Source organism: Rhipicephalus sanguineus, chromosome 1 (genome assembly GCF_013339695.2).
Source record: "Rhipicephalus sanguineus isolate Rsan-2018 chromosome 1, BIME_Rsan_1.4, whole genome shotgun sequence".
Taxonomy (NCBI): Eukaryota; Metazoa; Arthropoda; class Arachnida; order Ixodida; family Ixodidae; genus Rhipicephalus; species Rhipicephalus sanguineus.
The window spans coordinates 142,429,663-142,449,523 of NC_051176.1; positions in this window are offsets into that span (position 1 = coordinate 142,429,663).

Below are 19,861 nucleotides of genomic sequence, written 5' to 3' on the forward strand. Positions count from 1 at the left end.
TTAAATCAACATATATACCCCAAAAAGTGGACGGGAGGATGACCGCCGCCGTAGCTCAGTGGTAGAGCATCGGACGCGTTATTCGAAGGTCGCAGGTTCGGTCCCTGCCGGCGGCAAGTCATCTTTTCGTCCACTTTACTTTCTTCACATTTATGTTCTAAATACTACAGATAACACCCCCTATACTTTCCTTGGCGTTATTGTCTGTTAGTTCTCATATATATATATATATATATATATATATATATATATATATATATATTACATTTGCTCTCAATGTGACATGATTTTTTATAAACAGAGTGATACTTTGCTTTTCACAATTATTATCTGAAATCAAGGAAGAAGCGGCACAAAGAGATTGTGTAAGCTGGGCCGCCCTACATCGCGACAACACAGCAGTGTTTGATAACATTATGGAAAAATTGTCAATTTCACAAATTACAGCCACAGTTAAGCTGTTCTTCATCTGTGCATGCCATCTGCAAACTTCACAGACTCGGTTAGGCTTGCAAGTATACGATGAGCATGAAGAACCTGCTATGACTCTAGTACCTTAAATTCTCACCTATTAAACAGAAGGTCCGCCACAGTGGTGGAGCGGTTACGGTGCTCGGCAGCTGACCCTAAGGTCGCGGGTTCGATCCCTGCCTCGGCGGTCGCATTTCGATAAAGGCGAAAGGCTAGAGGCCCGTGTGTTTAGATTTAGGTGCGCGTTAAAGAACCCGAAGTGGTCGGAGTTTCCGGAGTCCTCCAGGATGTGGCGCCATCCCCACAACCTTGCACGTCACCGTAGAGTGCACCGCTGCCTACTTCCTTCCCCTCCCACCAATCGTTCGGTCCACCCGTACCCCAGTGCAGTGGGAAGGCATCCTTCGCGACGGCGCCCCTGAGGTCTGTCGGGCGCTCGTCCAGCGGGCCCGGGCTATCGCAGAGGCTGTCATAGGAGTCCCGGAATAGGGACCCTCGCCGTTTTCTTTGCACTTAAATAAAGGATTGTTTTCATCATCATCATCCACTACGGCGTGCCTCATAATCATATCGTGGTTTTGGCACGTAAAACCCCAGATATTATTATTATTAAACAAAACATGCGGCTTTAAAAGCAAGGTACTTCGCAGAAGTCCTCGGAATAAGCCGAGTGCGAATTTTTTTACAGTGAGAGCCCTTTCATATAAAGCCTTTCTGAAGAAGACCAAGTTCAGTCGATTAATTTTTGTGGAAACCATGTTGAGTTGATTGTGTATAAGATTACGGATGACTACGAATTTATATAGTAGGTGTCGTTCCTTGCCCTGCAACTCTTCCCAGCTAGGGCGAGGTGTGGAGGGAAAAGAGGTTAAGTGGCCCTTTATTCGTCCCCTCCGGCGCATCCACGTAAATACGCCTACGTAAACTGTGTAAGCTCAAAATGTTTTTGGGAAAAGTTGGCGATTAGAACGTTAAACTACCCGGCATTGTTTCCTTCTGTCCGTATACGTCGTTAGCTGTTAATGATTGGTCGAAACTTTCTGGGTCATGCTCACAGCACCTGCTCGTAACACGACGCAACAAATGACGCGTAAGGGGTCCACCGCGTAATGACCACTTACGCACGACTACATAAAAAAAAGCAATGAACTATTTTTAATACGGCATATTGTTCGTCATTTGTTCTTTCCTATTCGTCCAAACTTTTCGGTGTGCCATAAGATCGCCTCCTTCATGAATCAAGCAAGTTAATTTCCAACATAATAGGAGGGGGGGGGTCACCCCAGGTGAAAAGCGGTGAAATGCAGCTTGAAGGTACCTGGGGGCTCATACAGAAGACAGCGTGCTCATACATTTCTAGGCAGCATAAGCGTACATAATGAACAAAGGATATTTAAAGTAGTAAAGAAACAAAGTAACGACATAGAATATTGGTAAACATACGACATACCTATATACACTGTATACACGCGCATATATAAACGGAAAGAGAAGTATACTAAAAAGTAATGACATCGGATCATGATACGTACATTTAAACGTACTGGCTTTAAACAGGTTTGCATCGATATATTGTTACAGCACAAATATTTAAAAAAAAAATGATTACATTGTAAAATGAAAAAAGTGTGTAGCGGTAAGAACAGATAGCACTGTTTAGTACAGTTCAGACAAAATATTCGCGCAACTCTTTTTTACAAGCATTGTTAAAATAAATATTCTGCTTCTGATATTTGTTTAAAAGATACGGTACATTGAAAGCCAGTGATTGTTTCCCATAAGTTGTGAGCCATCGCGGTACTAGCCATTTCTCGTGGCCTGTGGTTCCAGGATCGCCGATTTGTTTTCTTTAACCTGCAGTTACTACTTAAAAAAGTTCTTAGTGCTTTTACGTGACGTCACAAGAATGCGAAAACTCGCGGCGTTGAGATGAAGTGTGCCTAATAAACAGCGCATTAATATGCTGACCAATAACTAAATCTTTTTGGAATAGCCAGACAGTGTCTCATTATGAACGTAATTCAAAAAGGCCGCCCGCCAATCACATTGGCAGCGGCTACTCATAGCAGCTGGTGAGACGGATTCATATGCGTATATAGACACTTTCAGACGTAGTATAACGATGTTGAGCTGTTTTTGCGCGTATACAACTCTCTGTGAACTCATCCTTACTGAGAGGGAGGTAGAGAAAGAAAAAAGTCACAGCTTCGCCGCAAGGGCGAAGCAATGAATGCGATAGCAAGAAACTAATGCTATACGAAGTGAGGCTCGCCAATGGGTACTCTCAGTTTGAACAGCGCTCCTGTTGTAAAGGCGGCCAAAGCAGCGAAGGAAACTAGAGTGCTTCAGGTGTCGAGTTGTGACACTTGATAGTTCGCGCTCATCTTCTGTTTGTTCGTTTAGCGGCGTCCCTTGAGCTCGAGTGACTTTCGTACGCTCCGTAACATGAGCGCGGACATCACGGTGAAAGCGTGAAACGTCCCTCTTCCCCTCAGCACGAGAAAACCGCGCGAGCAGACAGCGGAAGGGCAAGGTTCTCCCTGCGCAAACATTCGCAATGCCTATAGACTGTCACGCCGCCAAGCGGAATTCAGGAGCGTCCTCTCGAGGAGGGTTAGTAGACGACAAAATGGCAGCACTACGTGGTCGCTCCCATGTTTGGCTATGCTAGCCTCAGTGTTAACGCGTTGGCAAGAAATGAACACTACGACATTGCATGTTCCCTGCATCACTGAACAAACCGGGCCCTCCGTGACACGAGAAATCTGATTCGTTCTTGCGAGACGCAAAGTTTTCGTGAAAATACGTGACAACTCGCGCTTTCAATGCTAGCCCAGAGCGTACACATACTATCAGCTTCGCGAGGCTTTCTGTAGCCACGTAGGTTAGTTAAATGTTATCGTCTGACGTATTCAGTTGAAGCTCACCCTGTTTTACTTGTATATAGCATTGGTCAGTGTTTCTTGTAGTGCATGAGTCCCATAACACTGTACGCGGGAGGTCGCGCGGGCTCGCGATGTGCTCTTGCATAAATGAGCGATCTCAAGTTGGCGATACATTAAAATAGGGCCTCTGTCATTTGTCAACAAAGCGCTCTTACGAATCGTGCGTGCGACGTTTCAATTATTCGAGGACGCGTCTGCTCCACGCCTTTCGTGGAGCGAACGCTTTCCACGCCGTAGCCACCGCTGCGCCGCTTGTTTTAGTTAGTTAGTTAGTTAGTTAGTTAGTTAGTTAGTTAGTAAGTAAGTAAGTAAGTAAGTAAGTAAGTAAGTAAGTAAGTAAGTAGGTAGGTAGGTAGGTAGGTAGGTAGGTAGGTAGGTAGGTAGGTAGGTAGGTAGGTAGGTAGGTAGGTAGGTAGGTAGGTAGGTAGGTAAGTAAGTAAGTAAGTAAGTAAGTAAGTAAGTAAGTAGGTAGGTAGGTAGGTAGGTAGGTAGGTAGGTAGGTAGGTAGGTAGGTAGGTAGGTAGGTAGGTAGGTAGGTAGGTAGGTAGGTAGGTAGGTAGGTAGGTAGGTAAGTAAGTAAGTAAGTAAGTAAGTAAGTAAGTAAGTAAGTAAGTAAGTAAAGTAAGTAAGTAAGTAAGTAAGTTGTTCCTATTCCCTTTTAACACAGGGCAAGCAGTTTAAGTGCCACAGGAAGAAAGAAATGTAAACAAATGTTAAGTGTTTTCGTTCTTCTTTTGTTCTTGCATAAGCAGAGTGTCACGGGTCACGGGGTCGCTTAATGCACACACACACACTCACATACACATCGATTGGTTTGGTGGAAGTCGAGTCAAGAGTCGAGCCAAGCCATGCCGTGTTCTGCACCTCCGTGGCCGTTTAATCATGGCGGATGTTTACCGTTGTAGTGGGTCACCTATCCAGCGGCCGTGTTTGGGAGTTCCGCGATGCTAGTACTTTGTCTCAACCACTGTTCTCGACTTGGGTCTTGAAGCCTGACTGGCCCTGCCAGCTTCTCGTCAGTCTGCTTTGACCCATTGCAACAAGGCGGCGGAGTGTCGGTGCGCGGGGCCGCAGAAGAGGGTGTGTGGGGCGTTTCCCTGGCCGATGTGGTCGCGACCTCTCTGTTAAGACGATCCCAGCGTAGCAGGAGATCCTTGGTGTAATTGACCCTATCGAAATGGTTTTCTTCTGTTTGGCCCGACAGGCCCAGGAGTTCCGGCAGACTTGGTGAGGTGCGGGGTTTATCGTGCAGGCGCGGGCAGTCTTGTAGAACGTGGGTGACAGTTTCTTCGGCTGCTCCACATAGGCGGCACGACGGTTCGGAGTCAAAGAGTTCATGACGTCGTTGTTGAGTCGCCAGAGACCCCGTGCGAGCCTGGAATAGTAGTGCGCTTGATTTGTCTCCTCTGTAATATGGTTCACAGCCCGGCGCCAATTTATGTGTTGCATAACACGATAGGCTGTGTTTCTTGGTGACCGCTTTACGCCAGATGTCCGTGCTGATCTGGGTGATCCATTCGTTCACTTCCTGACGCCATTCACTTTCTTTTTTGGTTTGTTGGAGTTTTGGGTTCGGGCCGAATTTTGACTCTAATGTTGCAAGTCGTTGCATCCAGAGGGTTTTAATACCTTTGTATCGTAGATGCAGGTATATTCGGCTGCTGAAGTTAGTTTCTTGCAGGAATTTCAGTCTGCCCATGTATTGGAATTTAGATCTTGCCTCCCGAATTTCGAAAGGTGACCACCCCATTTCACCTGTTATTTTTGTACGTTTGTTGATAGGTGGCAGCACTATGCAAGCGATTTGCTCGTTGACCGATCTGAGAGCGAAATGCGAAATGTTCTCCGCGCCCAGACGTCTCTGTAATTGTAAACGTGGTGACGCGGAGTCGTCCAAGTTGTTCGGCGGAGGAAATTCTTCAGATTGCTTTCAGCAGTGATGTTGAAAGAAACCATCTTGACCACGAGGATTTTTCACTGGACGTAAAGACTGGGAAAGCACCGAGAGTGACAGCGACGATGAACGATCAGCTGCTAACTCGAGGAGCGAGTTGCACTTCACGTCCCCTCGTGCGTTAATGTTATTTCACGCTCGTAAGTCACTTTGATTGTATTTAATGTATAATATCCTTGAGCGAGATCAAAATAAAAACATAGTTCCTCTTTTACATTGCATGTATCACAATTATTGTGGATATTATGGAGCGCCGCATGCCGCCAACACGCTCGAGCTCTACCACTGGCTCTACCAGCGAAGCGAAATGGTTAGAGCGATGGAACGTGCAGTCACGGCCACAATCCACGCCTCTCGGCAAACTTCTTCGACGTTGCGAAAAGCATACGAGTGCATTCTTTTCGATATTCATCTTTCGATCGTGCTGATCGAACCTGCAACATGCGAGTGAAGTGAATTGCACACGGCTAGAATCTCAGCATGGCTGTGACACAAGCGCTACTGAATGGGATGTTAAATGCTTGTGTTCCGTTGAAGACCTAACTCCGCGTTCCAGAGTGCGCAAGTAATGACGACGGCGTATTATGTTTGCAAACCATATCACCACGTTAAACGTGTGGTCCCGTGCAGCAGCGATGGCGCTACTCGCTGGCAGCCTACTACTGCCGCAAATCCGTCAGGCAGACTCGGTACGTACTACCTCGGAGTGCCGTTCAGATCATACGTCAGTTCTAGTTCATGCAGTTTTATGTAGGACGCACAGGATTTCGCGAAGCATCGTTATGCACGGTAACGGAGCTGAAATATAACCTTTCACACCGCAGCAAATAATTAGGTGGCGAGTACTTAGCACTTTCCATGGTGTGGGAAAGTATTTTTGTCTCATATCCATTTCAGAGCAGCTCATGACTTCATCTGGTGAAAGTGGCACGGGCCGTACGTCCGCATGTCCTGTCTGTTCCTATGCTAACAAACGGGTTGACCCTCCTCCTGGCGCCATCTTGAAAAGCACGGCGCGCCACCTATAGTTCGTGGGCATTGCGAATAACAAGAAGCGAGCGCGCTCGCCGACGACTTTTAAATCCACCCGTCGCGCTCCTAACGCCATCTCGCTGGTAATGAAGAAACGCTTATAAGCGCCTAGCGTCTCTGAGTCCGTCCAGCGGTAAATGGTGTGTATATAACGCTTGCCGTTAGCTTCGTGGAGGATCTGCGTTTCGTGGCGTAGTGGATAGCGCCACTCGCTGCGGAGCAAGAGGTCCTTGGTTCGATTCCACGCTTCAGAAGCATTTTTTCTTTGGGGCGTTTATATATATGTATATACATACTTATACATATACGGTGCATGACGGGCGACGGCGACGGCAAAATTCAGCCGGACTGTCCATATAATTGCTATCGCAATAAAACATAATTAGGAACAGATACAATCCATTCAAGGTGGGCGGTCTTCTTAGTCCAGGAAACCGTGGAAGCTAATCTCCCTGGTCAGGTAGATCAAGTTATGGGGCAAACTTGAAAGCTGGGCTTCTCAATGTGCTCAAGTCCACTGCCTTATTTACAGATCTACAGACAACACGCAGTTCGCCCCATATGATAGAGCCAGTACTCAGTGCACCTCGTGCGACAGAGACAAGGCCCCGGAAAAGCTATGCATGGCGAGACGCAGAACGTAGGCCTCTGTGCTTCCACTGTGGAGAGGCTGTCAGCTGCACCGATCTTGCCGATGCCGTCAAGCTGGTCGTAGGGGATTTGCTATAAATGGCGAGATGGCGAAAGACTGTTCGACATCGAAGAGTACCTATGCTCGCGTCAGAACTTCGATTTGCCGCGTCGTCATCGATTACGCTCACCATCTTATATGCGTCACCGCTCGGCCAGCCCACGTCCCTTCCCAAGCGCACCTACAGGCATCGTTCGCCTAGCTCAAATCCGGGAAACTGAAGAGGGCGACCTGTGGAGGCGAGGCCGCTGGCCGCTGGCAATCAGAAATTTGAAGATACTCCACTGCGATACCAGTATGACGACGACGACTACTGTTTCCAGGTAAAGAAGTCCAGTAGCGAGAAAATAGCTTCATACTTGCCGTTGGTTATTGACGAACTAGAGCTCAATGCTTTAATCGATACCGGTGCGGATTATTCTGTTGTAAGTTATGACCTATCCAAGAAACTAAAGAAGGAGGAGGAGAAGAAAAACGGAAAGACAGGGAGGTTAGCCAGTTCTCAGACCGGCTGGCTACCCTGTGCTGGGGGAAAGGGGAAAGGGGAGTGAAAGATGATAGAAAAGAGATGATACAAAAAAAGAAAAAAACAATAATACGATAAACGACACCGCTTAAGGTCTGTCTATGAGACTAGTTGTGCGCAAAAAGCGCAACAACTATTTCAAAACTTTCTGTGCTGAGGACGGTTTCGGCCAGTGTCCTAAGATCTTTTGCTCCGACAGTGGACGATTGTCAAGTCTATCAAACACTTTGGACAGTTCTTCTCTTGGTGCACTGAAACGACGACACTCACAGAGAACACTCACAGGGCACTCACAGGGCGACTCACAGGGCGACTCACAGGGCGACTCACAGGGCGACTCACAGGGCGACTAAAGAAAGTTTTGACGGAATGGAATGGGCCTCAAGTACGTACGGCAGGCGGTCACCTTATACATACCTCTCGGCAGATGCATCGCAAGAGTTGGGATACGGGGCTTCACTTACGTCGGTGACTTCGTCGCCTTACCCCTGTGTCGAGGGAAGTTATACTGGGCATGGATTTCCTCCAAGCCAATGGCGCTGTTATTAACTTGCAGAAGTCAAGCGTGTCATTTTCGACGGAACAGTCTATAAAGCAAGCAGAAGCAGAAGAGCGATACACCCTTCCGCTGCGCGTCATCGATGATGATGTGACTGTACCGCCACGTGGCAGTGTAATGGTTCTCGTCAGGAAGGATACATTTAACGACTGCGAAGGTGTGGCTGACAGCAATTAACATGGATGTTTTCCTGAAAAGAGGCGTTTGTGTGGCACGAGGAATTATTCAGCTGCGAAGCGGGCGCGCAGATATCCTCCTCACAAATTTCGGGAACGAATTCCAACACATCGCGAAGGGAACAACCACAGCCTTTCTCCACGAGTTCTGTGCAACGACAGAAATATGCAGCCTCGAAAAAACTTCAACGGATATGAAAACAACACCCGACATCTGCGACGTAATATCTGTCAATTCCAACGTTTTAGAGACTCAAAGGCGACAGCTATACGACCTGGTACGGGAATTTGACAACTGCTTCTCCAATAGCTCAAATGTGTGGCGCACGAGCATTGCAAAAAACAGAATCGTAACGGACGAGACAACCAGACCGGTATGCCAGCATTTATAGTATAGGGTTTCGCCAAAGGAAAGGGAGATAATCAAGAATCAGGTGCGGGAGATGCTTGAAGATGATGTTATCCAGCCTTCTAACAGTCCGTGGGCATCTCCCCTGGTATACTTGTCAAGAAGGACAACACGCTACGGTTTTGCGTCGACTACAGGAAATTAAACGCTGTGCCTAAACGGGCTGTATACCTCCTTCCACGCATTGACATCTGCGGTGTGCAAGGTTTTTCTTCTCCCTAGATCTTAAAAGCGGGTATACTGGCGAATCGAAATAGATGAACGCAACCGCTAGAAGACTGCTTTTGTTACTGCGGACGGACTCTCTGAATTTGAGGCTCTCCTATTTGTTCGGTGTACTGCGCCAGCAACGTTTCAGCGCATGATAGTATACCTAGACGTCGACGACGTGGTCGTCTTCGCCACTACAGTCGAGGAGCACATGAAGCGCCTGCAGTCAGTGTTAGAGGCCATCCGTTCGGCAGATTTGACATTTAGGCCAGGGAAGTTTGAATTCGGTGATGCGGCGCGCCGGCGTCTTTTTATGCTTGTTTTTTTTCGTCGTTCGCGCTTGTTGGGCGCGCGGCTCACGCCGTTCTGTCTCGCAGCTGCTTGAAAGCGGCCGCGCGCGCGCTTTATAACACGCTCGTTTGTGACACTGCCCCCCCACTTCAAGAATATTATCACATAATATTAAAACAACACAAACGAGCGCGCACATACACATCCAAAAATGTCCCACATACAGAGTCCATAACTCAGTCCACACAAAATGCGCGTCACATTCACAATAAAACTCTTAATATAATTCACAGGGCATTCCAATGTCACGACATATGAAAGATAAATACAAGTACATCAATTCAACACACCATCACACATTTCGTATAAACAAGGCGAACGCACAAAGCTCTGCAATTACAATGCTTATACAATTTTAACAAAAGCATCGTACACATAAAATAACGAAAGTAACACTTCGGCTCACTAGCCATACACACTCGACACAGGGTATAATAATACAACACACTCAAAACTCAAACCATTTCAAACAAATTCGATTCCAACACCCTATCCTGTTAAATTCGTGTCGCGCTTGCGCCCCTTCTTTCGGTGCTCGCTCGCTCTCTTTTTGTTTCTCTTCTTTTTCTTGCGAGCCGTTCCATTTGACGGTGCCGGAGGGGGCGTCTCTGCTGCTGTCGACACATTCGACACCGGCAAGGCGTGGTCGCGTTCGTTCGAACGTTCGCGGTGCTTCGCCAACTTCTGCGCGTCGTGGTGTTTTGCCTGGACGACCATCTTCGTCATCATTCCACTCACGGGTGGTGGTGGCCGCTTGGTGGCAATGTCACCTGCTCGGCGCGTCTTCACAGGTGGTACAGTGACCGTTGGTGCCTCGCTGTTGACATTCTCTGGCACCTCGGCTTCCATTTGAGCTCGGGCGACATCTTTCCTGGGGCTCTCTTCCGCGGTTACTTGCTGTCGCGGTTCCTGAACTGACGAGGGCTCCATCTTCGGGGCTTCTCCCAAACGTTCAGGATCGTATGGCCCTCGAGCTCCGTCGATGTTTCCCACGATTAGGTCGAACAGGGGGTTATTCATGCACAGGGCAGTAACTCTCCCGCTTAAGTAAGGGGTCTCAACCTCAATCTTAGCTTCAGGAAGCATTAGAATCGAACTATCAAGCAGGCGAACCGGTTGGGTATTGCCTGTGAAATCACTCTCTCGGACCAATTTCTTTCGTACGATAACCGTGGTGCATCCACTATCTCTTAGTACTGTGACTTCCTTTCCACCAACTTTCCCCTTAAGTGTCGGCATTCCTTTAGTTGTGTCTGTTGTCACTGCAGCACCAATGAAATGCATCTTCTTCCCGCTTTTCAGCTCGGCCAATTCATCATTGGTCCCTTCCGCTTCCTCTTTTGGCGGGGCATACGCACAAGCTGCTTGGTGGGTGTTACTCGCATCGATCCGGCATGCGTCTGCTTTGTGCCCAGTTTATCCACATTTAAAACACTTCATCACACTGGGGCGCGAGAAGTTGGTCCGACAACTGCTATCGCGATGGCCCACCCGGTTACACAGAAAACATCGCGGAACACTCTCCGGTGCACGCTTGTTTCCTTCTGGTGCCGATTTCTTCAACTCCTCGTGAACCTCCTTTTTTACTTTGGCCAGATTCGTGCCACCTTGCGCTTCCAAGAACTGATCGGCCAATTCAAGCATATCCTCGAGAGATTTAGCTCTCCTCTCTTTCAGATACAACGACAGGCTCGGGTGGCAACTGGTGAGAAATTGCTCTCTGATTAAAAGCTCTCTAAGCTCACCGTACTCCTGTGCCGTCTCTGAAAATTTGATCCACCTGTCAAAATAATGGCTGAGTCGTGCGGCATACTGCGTTGCCGTCTCGCCATCAGCTGGCTTTCCCGTACGGAACCGATCTCGGAAGCCTTCCACGGTGAATCGAAATCGCTTCAGCAAAGCAGCTTTTACTCTTCCGTAATTAGCTGCATCGGTAGGTGTCAGCCTACCGTACACACTGAGCGCTTCGCCACTCAAACAAGTGCTCAAAGCCGTTGTCCATTGCTGCTCCGGCCAATTTTGGCTTCTAGCTATCGTCTCAAACCTGTGCAGGTATGCATCAAGGTCGTCTTTCCTCCCATAAAACGCCACAAGCAGTTTGCTTGGGTTCAGTCGGAAGCTATGATCTTCCCTTTCACTGCTCTCCACTCTAGCCTGGACGGGAGTTTCTATGCGCTGCTGCAAACGGAGCCGTTTTAGTTCCAATTCGTGCTGCCGTTGCCTTTCTCTCTCAGCCATCTGCGCCTCTCTTTCTTCTCTCTCCCTCTCAGCTGCTAGCATCTCTCTCTCCAGCTCTCTTTCTTCCTTCAGCTGTCGCTCTTTAGCCTCTCGCTCTTCTTTCTCCCTCTCAGCTGCCAGCCTCTCTTTCTCTAGTTCTGCTTCTCTCTCTTTGATGGCCCTCTCAGCCGCCAACCTCTCTCTTTCAAGCTCTGCTGCTTTTTCTTCCTTAACTCTTTCTCTTTCTTCTTTTTCCTTTTGGCTAACCCACTTTCGTAGTTCGGCCCCAGAAAGACCCATCTTCTCACCGAGGGCAACTAATTTCTCGAGATCCATGATGCCCGTCAACGATAACCTAGCCGCGTGCCCAAAACCTCTGCCTAACTTCGAATACCAAAACACTCTATGCACACAGGTTAGCGAGAACGCGGTGCAACACTCAAAAATCGTTCGCAAGCACTATCAACGTCTCAAGGCTCTTTCTCCCTACTTTGGACACACTGTGCACCAAAAAGGTCCTGTGTCGCGGACGCCAGAATAACTGTCACTGATCCCGTTATTCGGGTTGGCAATCGCCGGGCGGATTCTAAGACTGGCGTCACGGCCCTCCGAAAACGCACCACGAAAGCGCGGACAATTTAGAGTTGGTCCTTTGGTGCGCCAGCGAACGCCGGTTGTGGTCCAAAGACCGAGTCAGAGCCGAGAGTCGATAACACAAACGAAAACGAAATATATTCTCAGTTAAGACAATACAAATAATACAAACACATGAACACTCGGCTGGTACCAGTTACAACTCTACAATATAATTCAGATGGTGTTTACACAACGGGAGCTAAACAAACAGATCACACGCTACAAATGCAATTGCATGCATTACAACTATTCAACGACAGTTAAAGTCCTGAATAAACAATGGCGTATCCAGTCCACAATACTTGGACGGTAGTCGAATGCTTCTCTTCAAGGAAACACTCACGCCAGCTCCAGCGTTGATCATCGTAGCTCAACCGTCGTCGTGGCTTGTCACGGCTCACACGGTGTCGTCATCGGATTCTTCCAGATCGACGATCGACTGACGGCACACCATCATAAACACGTCTTCTTTGGCTAACGGAGCCACACTCAGCATAGCTTCACCATCACCGGGCCGACTGACTCGCTCACTCCTTCACTTCTTCACTACTTCTCGACTCCTTCACTGACTCGACCGCCCGACCGTCGCACGCTTTTATCCCTTCTCCCCCGGTTTCTAGAAGCGTCGGGAGAGTTCTTCGGCGCGCAGTACAGCCGAGGCTAGAGAAAGGGCGAGAGCTTTCTCGTAGGTTCGAATCGCGGAGGCATCGCTCGGGGATGCGTCCCCCCTTCCTTCTAGAAACATCCAGGATTTGCCGGGCGTTTGATCGCGTCGTCTGCGCCTGGCTCGATTGGGTGAGGAGGATGCGGCGCGCCGGCGTCTTTTTATGCTTGTTTTTTCGTCGTTCGCGCTTGTTGGGCGCACGGCTCGCGCCGTTCTGTCTCGCAGCTGCTTGAAAGCGGCCGCGCGCGCGCTTTATAACACGCTCGTTTGTGACAAGTTGGAAGTGAGGCGAGGTGGTGTGATGGAATCCGGGCGGCATGTCTTATGTGCATTCTTAAAGCATCGACGCGAATGTATGTTGTGATGGGGTGATCACGAGCGATAGCGACAGTCGCTGCTGAGGACGCGCATCTCGGAAGCCCAAGGCATATCCTCAGTGCTTGAGCTTGAATCGACTGGAGTACGCGTAAGTTTGTTCTTCGGGTCCTGCCCAGTACAGGTAAACTGTAGCGCATGAAGCCGAGGAAAAGTGCAGTATACAGTTGAAGCATCGCTCGTACAGATGCACCCCACGATTTTCCCGAAGAAACCTTAGTACGTGTGTGATCATGGCGAGCTTCTTTTTCATGTAGGCGATCTGGGGCCTCCAGGACAAGTCGCGATCTATGATTACTCCCAGGAAACGGTGGGTCTTCACGTAGCTGATCGTGCGCCCGTTGATTTTGATGACGTATGGGGTCATTACCTTGCGCGTTCTCAGACGACAGTTCCTCAGACGACAGTTCCTCAGACGACATTTCTCAGACGACAGTTCCAGTCCCCGTCCTTGGAGGTAGTTTGCCGTCAGTGTAGCCGCTCGCTGAAGCCTGGCTCGTACGTGTAGACGCGTGACCCCTGACGCCCAGATGCAGATGTCGTCTGCGTATATTGACAGATGCACAGACCGCGGAAGTACGTCAACAAGACCGATGAGCGCAAGGTTAAAGAGTATGGGGCTCAGGACTCCACATTGAGGTACGCCACGACAAGTACAATGTTGCTTTGTTGTACCATCTTCTGTCTGAACAAAGACGGTTATGTCCTTCAAATAGCTGTAAATCCAGCGATAGACGCGGCCCCCCAATCCAATGTTACCCCAAGGCGTCCAGGATGGCTTCATGCAATACATTGTCATATGCGCCTTTCACGTCCAGGAACATTGCTGCAGATAATCTCTTTATGCTTTTTTTGTTGCTGCACAGCCGTGACAAGGTCAATAACATTATCTATAGAAGACCGCCCACGCCGAAAGCCGGTACAGCATCAGGGTATGTCTCGTTATACTTCAGGTACCACTTTATGCGAGTCAGTATCATCCTCTCCATCACCTTTCCAAAACAGCTGGCAAGCGCGATGGGTCGATAGGAGGCCAAGTCCAGAGGAGATTTACCTGGTTTGAGCAGGGGGACAAGTCGGCTGGACTTCCACGAAGAAGGAACCAATCCGTTACACCACGAGTAGTTGTATACCGCTAGGAGGGCACGCCGAGCTGCTTGTCCGAGGTTACAAAGGGCCATGTAGGTGACGCCATCAGGTCCTGGTGATGACGAACGCTTGCATGCTGCCAAAGCTGCCTGAAGCTCCTCTGCAGAGAACAGGTTGTCCATCCGGAAATCTCTGGACATCGGCGCGTTTCCTAGGTCACTCAGGGTGAACCCGGACCCCTTATTGGCAACACTGGCGCAGAAGTCTTCTGCCACATCAGTTTCGCGTCGACTTTGGTGGAGAGCGAGGCATTTGAAAGGGCGGTGCTGTTGTGGCAATGGTCGTAAGCCGCGGACGATTCTCCATATTTGCGATAGGGGTTTGTGGGGATCAAGCGACTCGCACACTGATTTACATTGTAGCGACTGGAGTGCGTTGATTCGGCGCTGAATCTTCTTTTGCAGACGCCTCGCCTCCCTCAAGTCATAGATGGATTTTGTGCGTCTAGATCGTCGTTCAGCACGACGACGGATTGCTCGGAGCCGCTCTAATTCCACTTCGTATTCGCAAAACTGCGACGAAGGTGTGAAATTATATGAAGCGTCTCGAGATCATCCACAGAGAAGCGGTGCGAGGAAAATCAAGAAGTTTCTCTCGAAAGCTAACAGACTTAAGATGTTCCCAAGGTAAAATGAAACCAGCTCGCACAAGATAGGGTAAAGTGGATATATATATATATATATATATATATATATATATATATATATATATATATATATATATATATATATATATATATATATATATATATATATATATATATATATATGAAGATCGGTCTCCGATCGAAACGTCGACAACAAGCGTATACCTTTTTCCTAATTATTTTACGGCAACCGAAGACAGACTCCTCATAATCTACGTCATATATATATATATATATATATATATATATATATATATATATATATATATATATATATATATATATATATATATATATATATATATATATGCCACGTGCACTTTAATTGAAACTGAGAAAAACGCAATTTTTAGCTGCCGACAATATGATCGGGCCCGCTCTAACAACCTTTTGCCAATGTGCTCATGTCACCAAAATACCTCAAATCTATTTTGCGGCTAAAATCTATATAGCCCACTATCGCCGGTATTGGCGCTTATAGATTGGAATATTTCACTGGGGCTTCAATTAGGACGTAAAAGAAGTTTAAATCGCAGCGAATAAACGATATAGCAATATATTTTGCGAAAAAATTAAGACCATCCTTGTGCCTCCGTCGGTTCCGTCCTTTGTTGCATGGGCCAAACGGCGATGAGTGGACTTGTAGAATGAGTGGTCCTTACAGGCAAAAGGCGCACCCTTCTGGACTGTCGGCGGCGTTTTATTGTTCTTGGCATCTGTTGAAGGCCTTCAGAAAATCCTTGAACTCTTCTTCTTTTTAGCGCGTTTTATGCCACGTGGTTTCGGATCACTTCTTCAAGGAATAGATCGACGCCCAATATGTTCATTTCAGCTGTCTTCTATTTCAAGCGTACTGCGTTGGAGCGAAAGAAGGACATGGTACTGTAGCACAAAACAAAGTCGGCCTCTTACTGCTTCTATTCGAGTTTTGCCCTACAACATCGTGTCCTTCAGTAAGTACCACCTTGCCCAAGAAAAACTAATTGCGGTACGAAAGGACCATACCACAGCAACTAGGACACAAATGAAGCAGATTGGATGCGGCCATGTTGGTTGTTTTGGTCACGATTGTTGACGCAGCGCTGGTTTAATGGATCTGGCAGCTCAGTTTAATTGAAACAGGTGCAGGACTTGGCTCACTTTTGATTCAAAACTGCGTTTTTTGAGTGCACGTTAATATCAGGAATTGCCCCATATTGATTCCGATTGTTTTAAAAATGAAAGATACTTCGGTGCGCTTTACACTCCCGCGTGTCTGGATTTGGCTCTTTTAGAAAAAGAAGTCATTATATATATATATATATATATATATATATATATATATATATATATATATATATATATATATATATATATATATATATATATAGAGAGAGAGAGAGAGAGAGAGAGAGAGAGAGAGAGAGAGAGAGAGAGAGAGATAGATAGATAGATAGATAGATAGATAGATAGATAGATAGATAGATAGATAGATAGATAGATAGATAGATAGATAGATAGATAGATAGATAGATAGATAGATAGATAGATAGGCTGGAACATCAGACAAACCAAAATCAGACAGACCACGCCCGCTATTGGCCTCGAGGAGTTACGGAGTCGTCCTCTATCGGACGCGCCTCGATTGCGTGCTAGGCAGGATACCGCCGGCGCGCTCCCCATAGGTTTTGCTGTCGGCGCTCTACAAAAACACCTCGCGGAAGCCCTCCAGGGCATTTCTGTCAGTACTTTTGAAATGAACTGTGTTCTTTACTGTCAAAATAATCATTTTCGACAAACTGAAAGCACAAAATAGTGTACAGTCGCTGTCTCTTTGCAGAACACCGAACATCCGCTTCACGCTGTCACCGCGTTGGAGACCCTTGAACCGGCTTCTTGCGTGAAAGGTAGTCACTCGCTGAGTGCAAACTATGTGAAATATCTCGTTAGAGTAGACAGCCTGTATAACCAAACGGAGCATAACAGAAATAAGCCTCAAGATAGCGATCGCACGGGTTCGCGACGACTGACGGTGCCTCTGCATGTATGAGCGTCTGCATGTATGTTCGTACTGATGGTTTCGCTTTTGCTACGAGCGCGTTTTGGCACCGCGCTGTGAACTTGAGGCCGCAAAATATGAGAATTTGTGAGTAAACAAACAACTACTGTTGCGCGGACGCTATCAGAGCAGTACAAACACAATTTCCTTACAACTGCGGCTTCGGTGCGCATGGCAACTTTGTGATATGCCGTCCCGACGATTCAGTGTTTTTTTTTTCTTTTTCGGTCTAAATTGGGGTACGTTTCAATGTTATTTGACAAGTTGTCTCGCACTGCGTATTGATCGGTCTTCTCAGCGGACAAATGCCGCTGCTTCTGTTTCTTTATTCAGCGCATTCGTTTCGTTTGGTGCTCACACAAAACGTGAGCAAATGCGACGCCTTTTTTTAATGCTCCTTAATTATCGTTCCGTTTTCATTCCAGTGAACTTGCCGCTCTCTGTCATCAACAAATTCATAGACCAAAGCTTCACCACTTCGAGATTGCTGGTGGAAGGAGAACCAGTCTACGAGACCGAGCATGTAGTAGCATGCGACGCCTAGGAAAAGAAAGAAAATACCGTAACGTTTGCCGGACTTGTTCTGCAAACGTCGGCTGTGAACTATAGGACCCACATGAATTTGAAATAGCGGTGAATAAAATAGAAGCTATTGCAGCAACCAGCAGCCGCAAAACAGGATAGTAATTATTTGGCGTGTACCCCAGCAATTTTGGCAGCAGTGTCGTGTCTAACGCCAACAGGGTGGTATCTTTCCCACGTAAATAAATGAGGCTCCAAGAAAATACATGGGGTTGGCCGGTGGGCCGATCATCGGTGGGCCGATCACGGAGGCAATGCAAAATTTATGTAGCTTATGAAGCAATGCATGCCTTATCAAATGGGAAGGTTGCCCGTCGGCGTCCCGCGTCGGTGATGCAAAAAATAATCATCACGTGATGATGTCGCCATATGACGTCATCATGACGTCACAGATCGCCAAAATATGTAGCGTCATTATGACATCACGTAATGTGACGTCACATGATGACGTATTCACACGTCATGGTCGATTTGCATTGCCTCCGTTATCGGTCACAGAGGCCGTGCAAAACCGCTTTAGGTGCAGAACGCTTTTGGAGGGGGGCACGGGAGAATCAGTACATCGACTGACAAGAAGATGGCTTTCGCCTTCTAGTCATCTTTAACGAATGCATAAGGGACCCTGTGCGTTTTTTAATTCAACGTATCTAAACAATGACTTGCGCATCTGCAGCCGATTTTGTGGACGCTGAGCACGGGGCCGAAGATCAAGAGGTCGCATTGGAGGGTTCTGAGATGGCATCGCACGTGGTAAAAGGTAGCGCTTTTACCATCCTGTGGCAGATAAGCGTCATTTGCTGGCGGGAAGCGCGCGCGAGTCATCGTCTCAGTGCGCGCTGTCTGCTACTCACCGAACATCGCAGTCCCGACGCAGTAGCAACAGTCTTCGTCGCGGAAGTGCTTGTTGCTTCACAAGACTCGTAGCGGATGGCTACTTGCCGGTTCTTAGCTTTACAACCCATGCTTCACGCTGTTTCTTGTCCCGCGGTTACCAGTGCAGGCTGACACTGGGCTCCTTTGCGTAAGCGCGGCACTGCGGCACCGAGCGGTAGAGCCCCATGTTCGTCGCCTTCGGAGGCAGCCACTCTATCACAATGGTTTCAATTGAGCAGAAAATGGGAGAAAACTTCCGAATTTGAACAGACCGCAGCGCATGTGGGACTTGAAACTCGTTTTCAAAGCACGCGGCAGTGATCCACAAGCAGCCGACGCGGCCGCTAAGACCACGTGATCCTGCCAAGCACGTCACGCCGACGGTGGCGCCGGCGTTTCCAGTGGTGGGCCTCGAGGCCAATAGTCGTGCACATGCGTAAGTAAAAGCCGGGCTTACGGCCATCCCAGCCGTGTTATTGCGGGGGAACCATCGATACGCAAGTATTCGCTACGCGAAATTTCCTTCATATAATGCTCGCCTGAATGAGCGAAATAGCATGAAGCGCCCACAGGTTGCTTTTCTTTTGAATCATTTTTCTTTCTGTGGGGATCGAGATCTACATCTTTCAAAATGCGAAATACCGTTAGGCAACTGGGTAATGCTTCCCGCTCCTTTCGTCATATAGTTGGAGAGCCACGGCGTCGTCGTTATTGCCACAATCTGTCAAGCGAGGCCGGTGCGTGGGTGACAGGAAATGAGCAGAATCTAATGAAAAGAATGTATTGCGCCGCTCTTTGTTGGTTATAGAGATCGCGTATGCATTCGGGGGCGACACGTTTGTTTGTGTTACTTGTGCTACGGTCGAATAAAGCTGCAATAATGCGCCAGCAGAAGGCACGCTCGAGGTTTTTGTATCAAGCTCGCCTCTTCACTGAACGCATAGCGCAATACTCCCTCGTCAGTTATGCACTCTGGCTGTCTAAGCCTTACTGAAGAGAAAAAAGAAATAGGCTATATATGTCTAATAATAACTTCTTTGTTCACCTGTTACGATTTTAGCCTATTGGTATTTTTATATGATACGCTATACATAGCCCAGACGAAATATGAAGGACTCGGAAAAGTCTGCAGAAACTCCACGGGAGCTGTGCTCATTTTCGTCTTCTTTGAAGCTGTTTTCTTTTGTTGCTGCTGTCTTCGTTTTGCTTCTTCAAGTGATGTGATGTAAGCGTGTAGTTGAACAAGTCGTAGAATGCTCTGCGCCTCTGTAGTTCCTGTTTTCGCCGTAGACGGTATTCCCGATGCCATTCAGCGTTTCTTCACCGTGGCGGTGTAGGAAAACGGCCGTGACCGTTT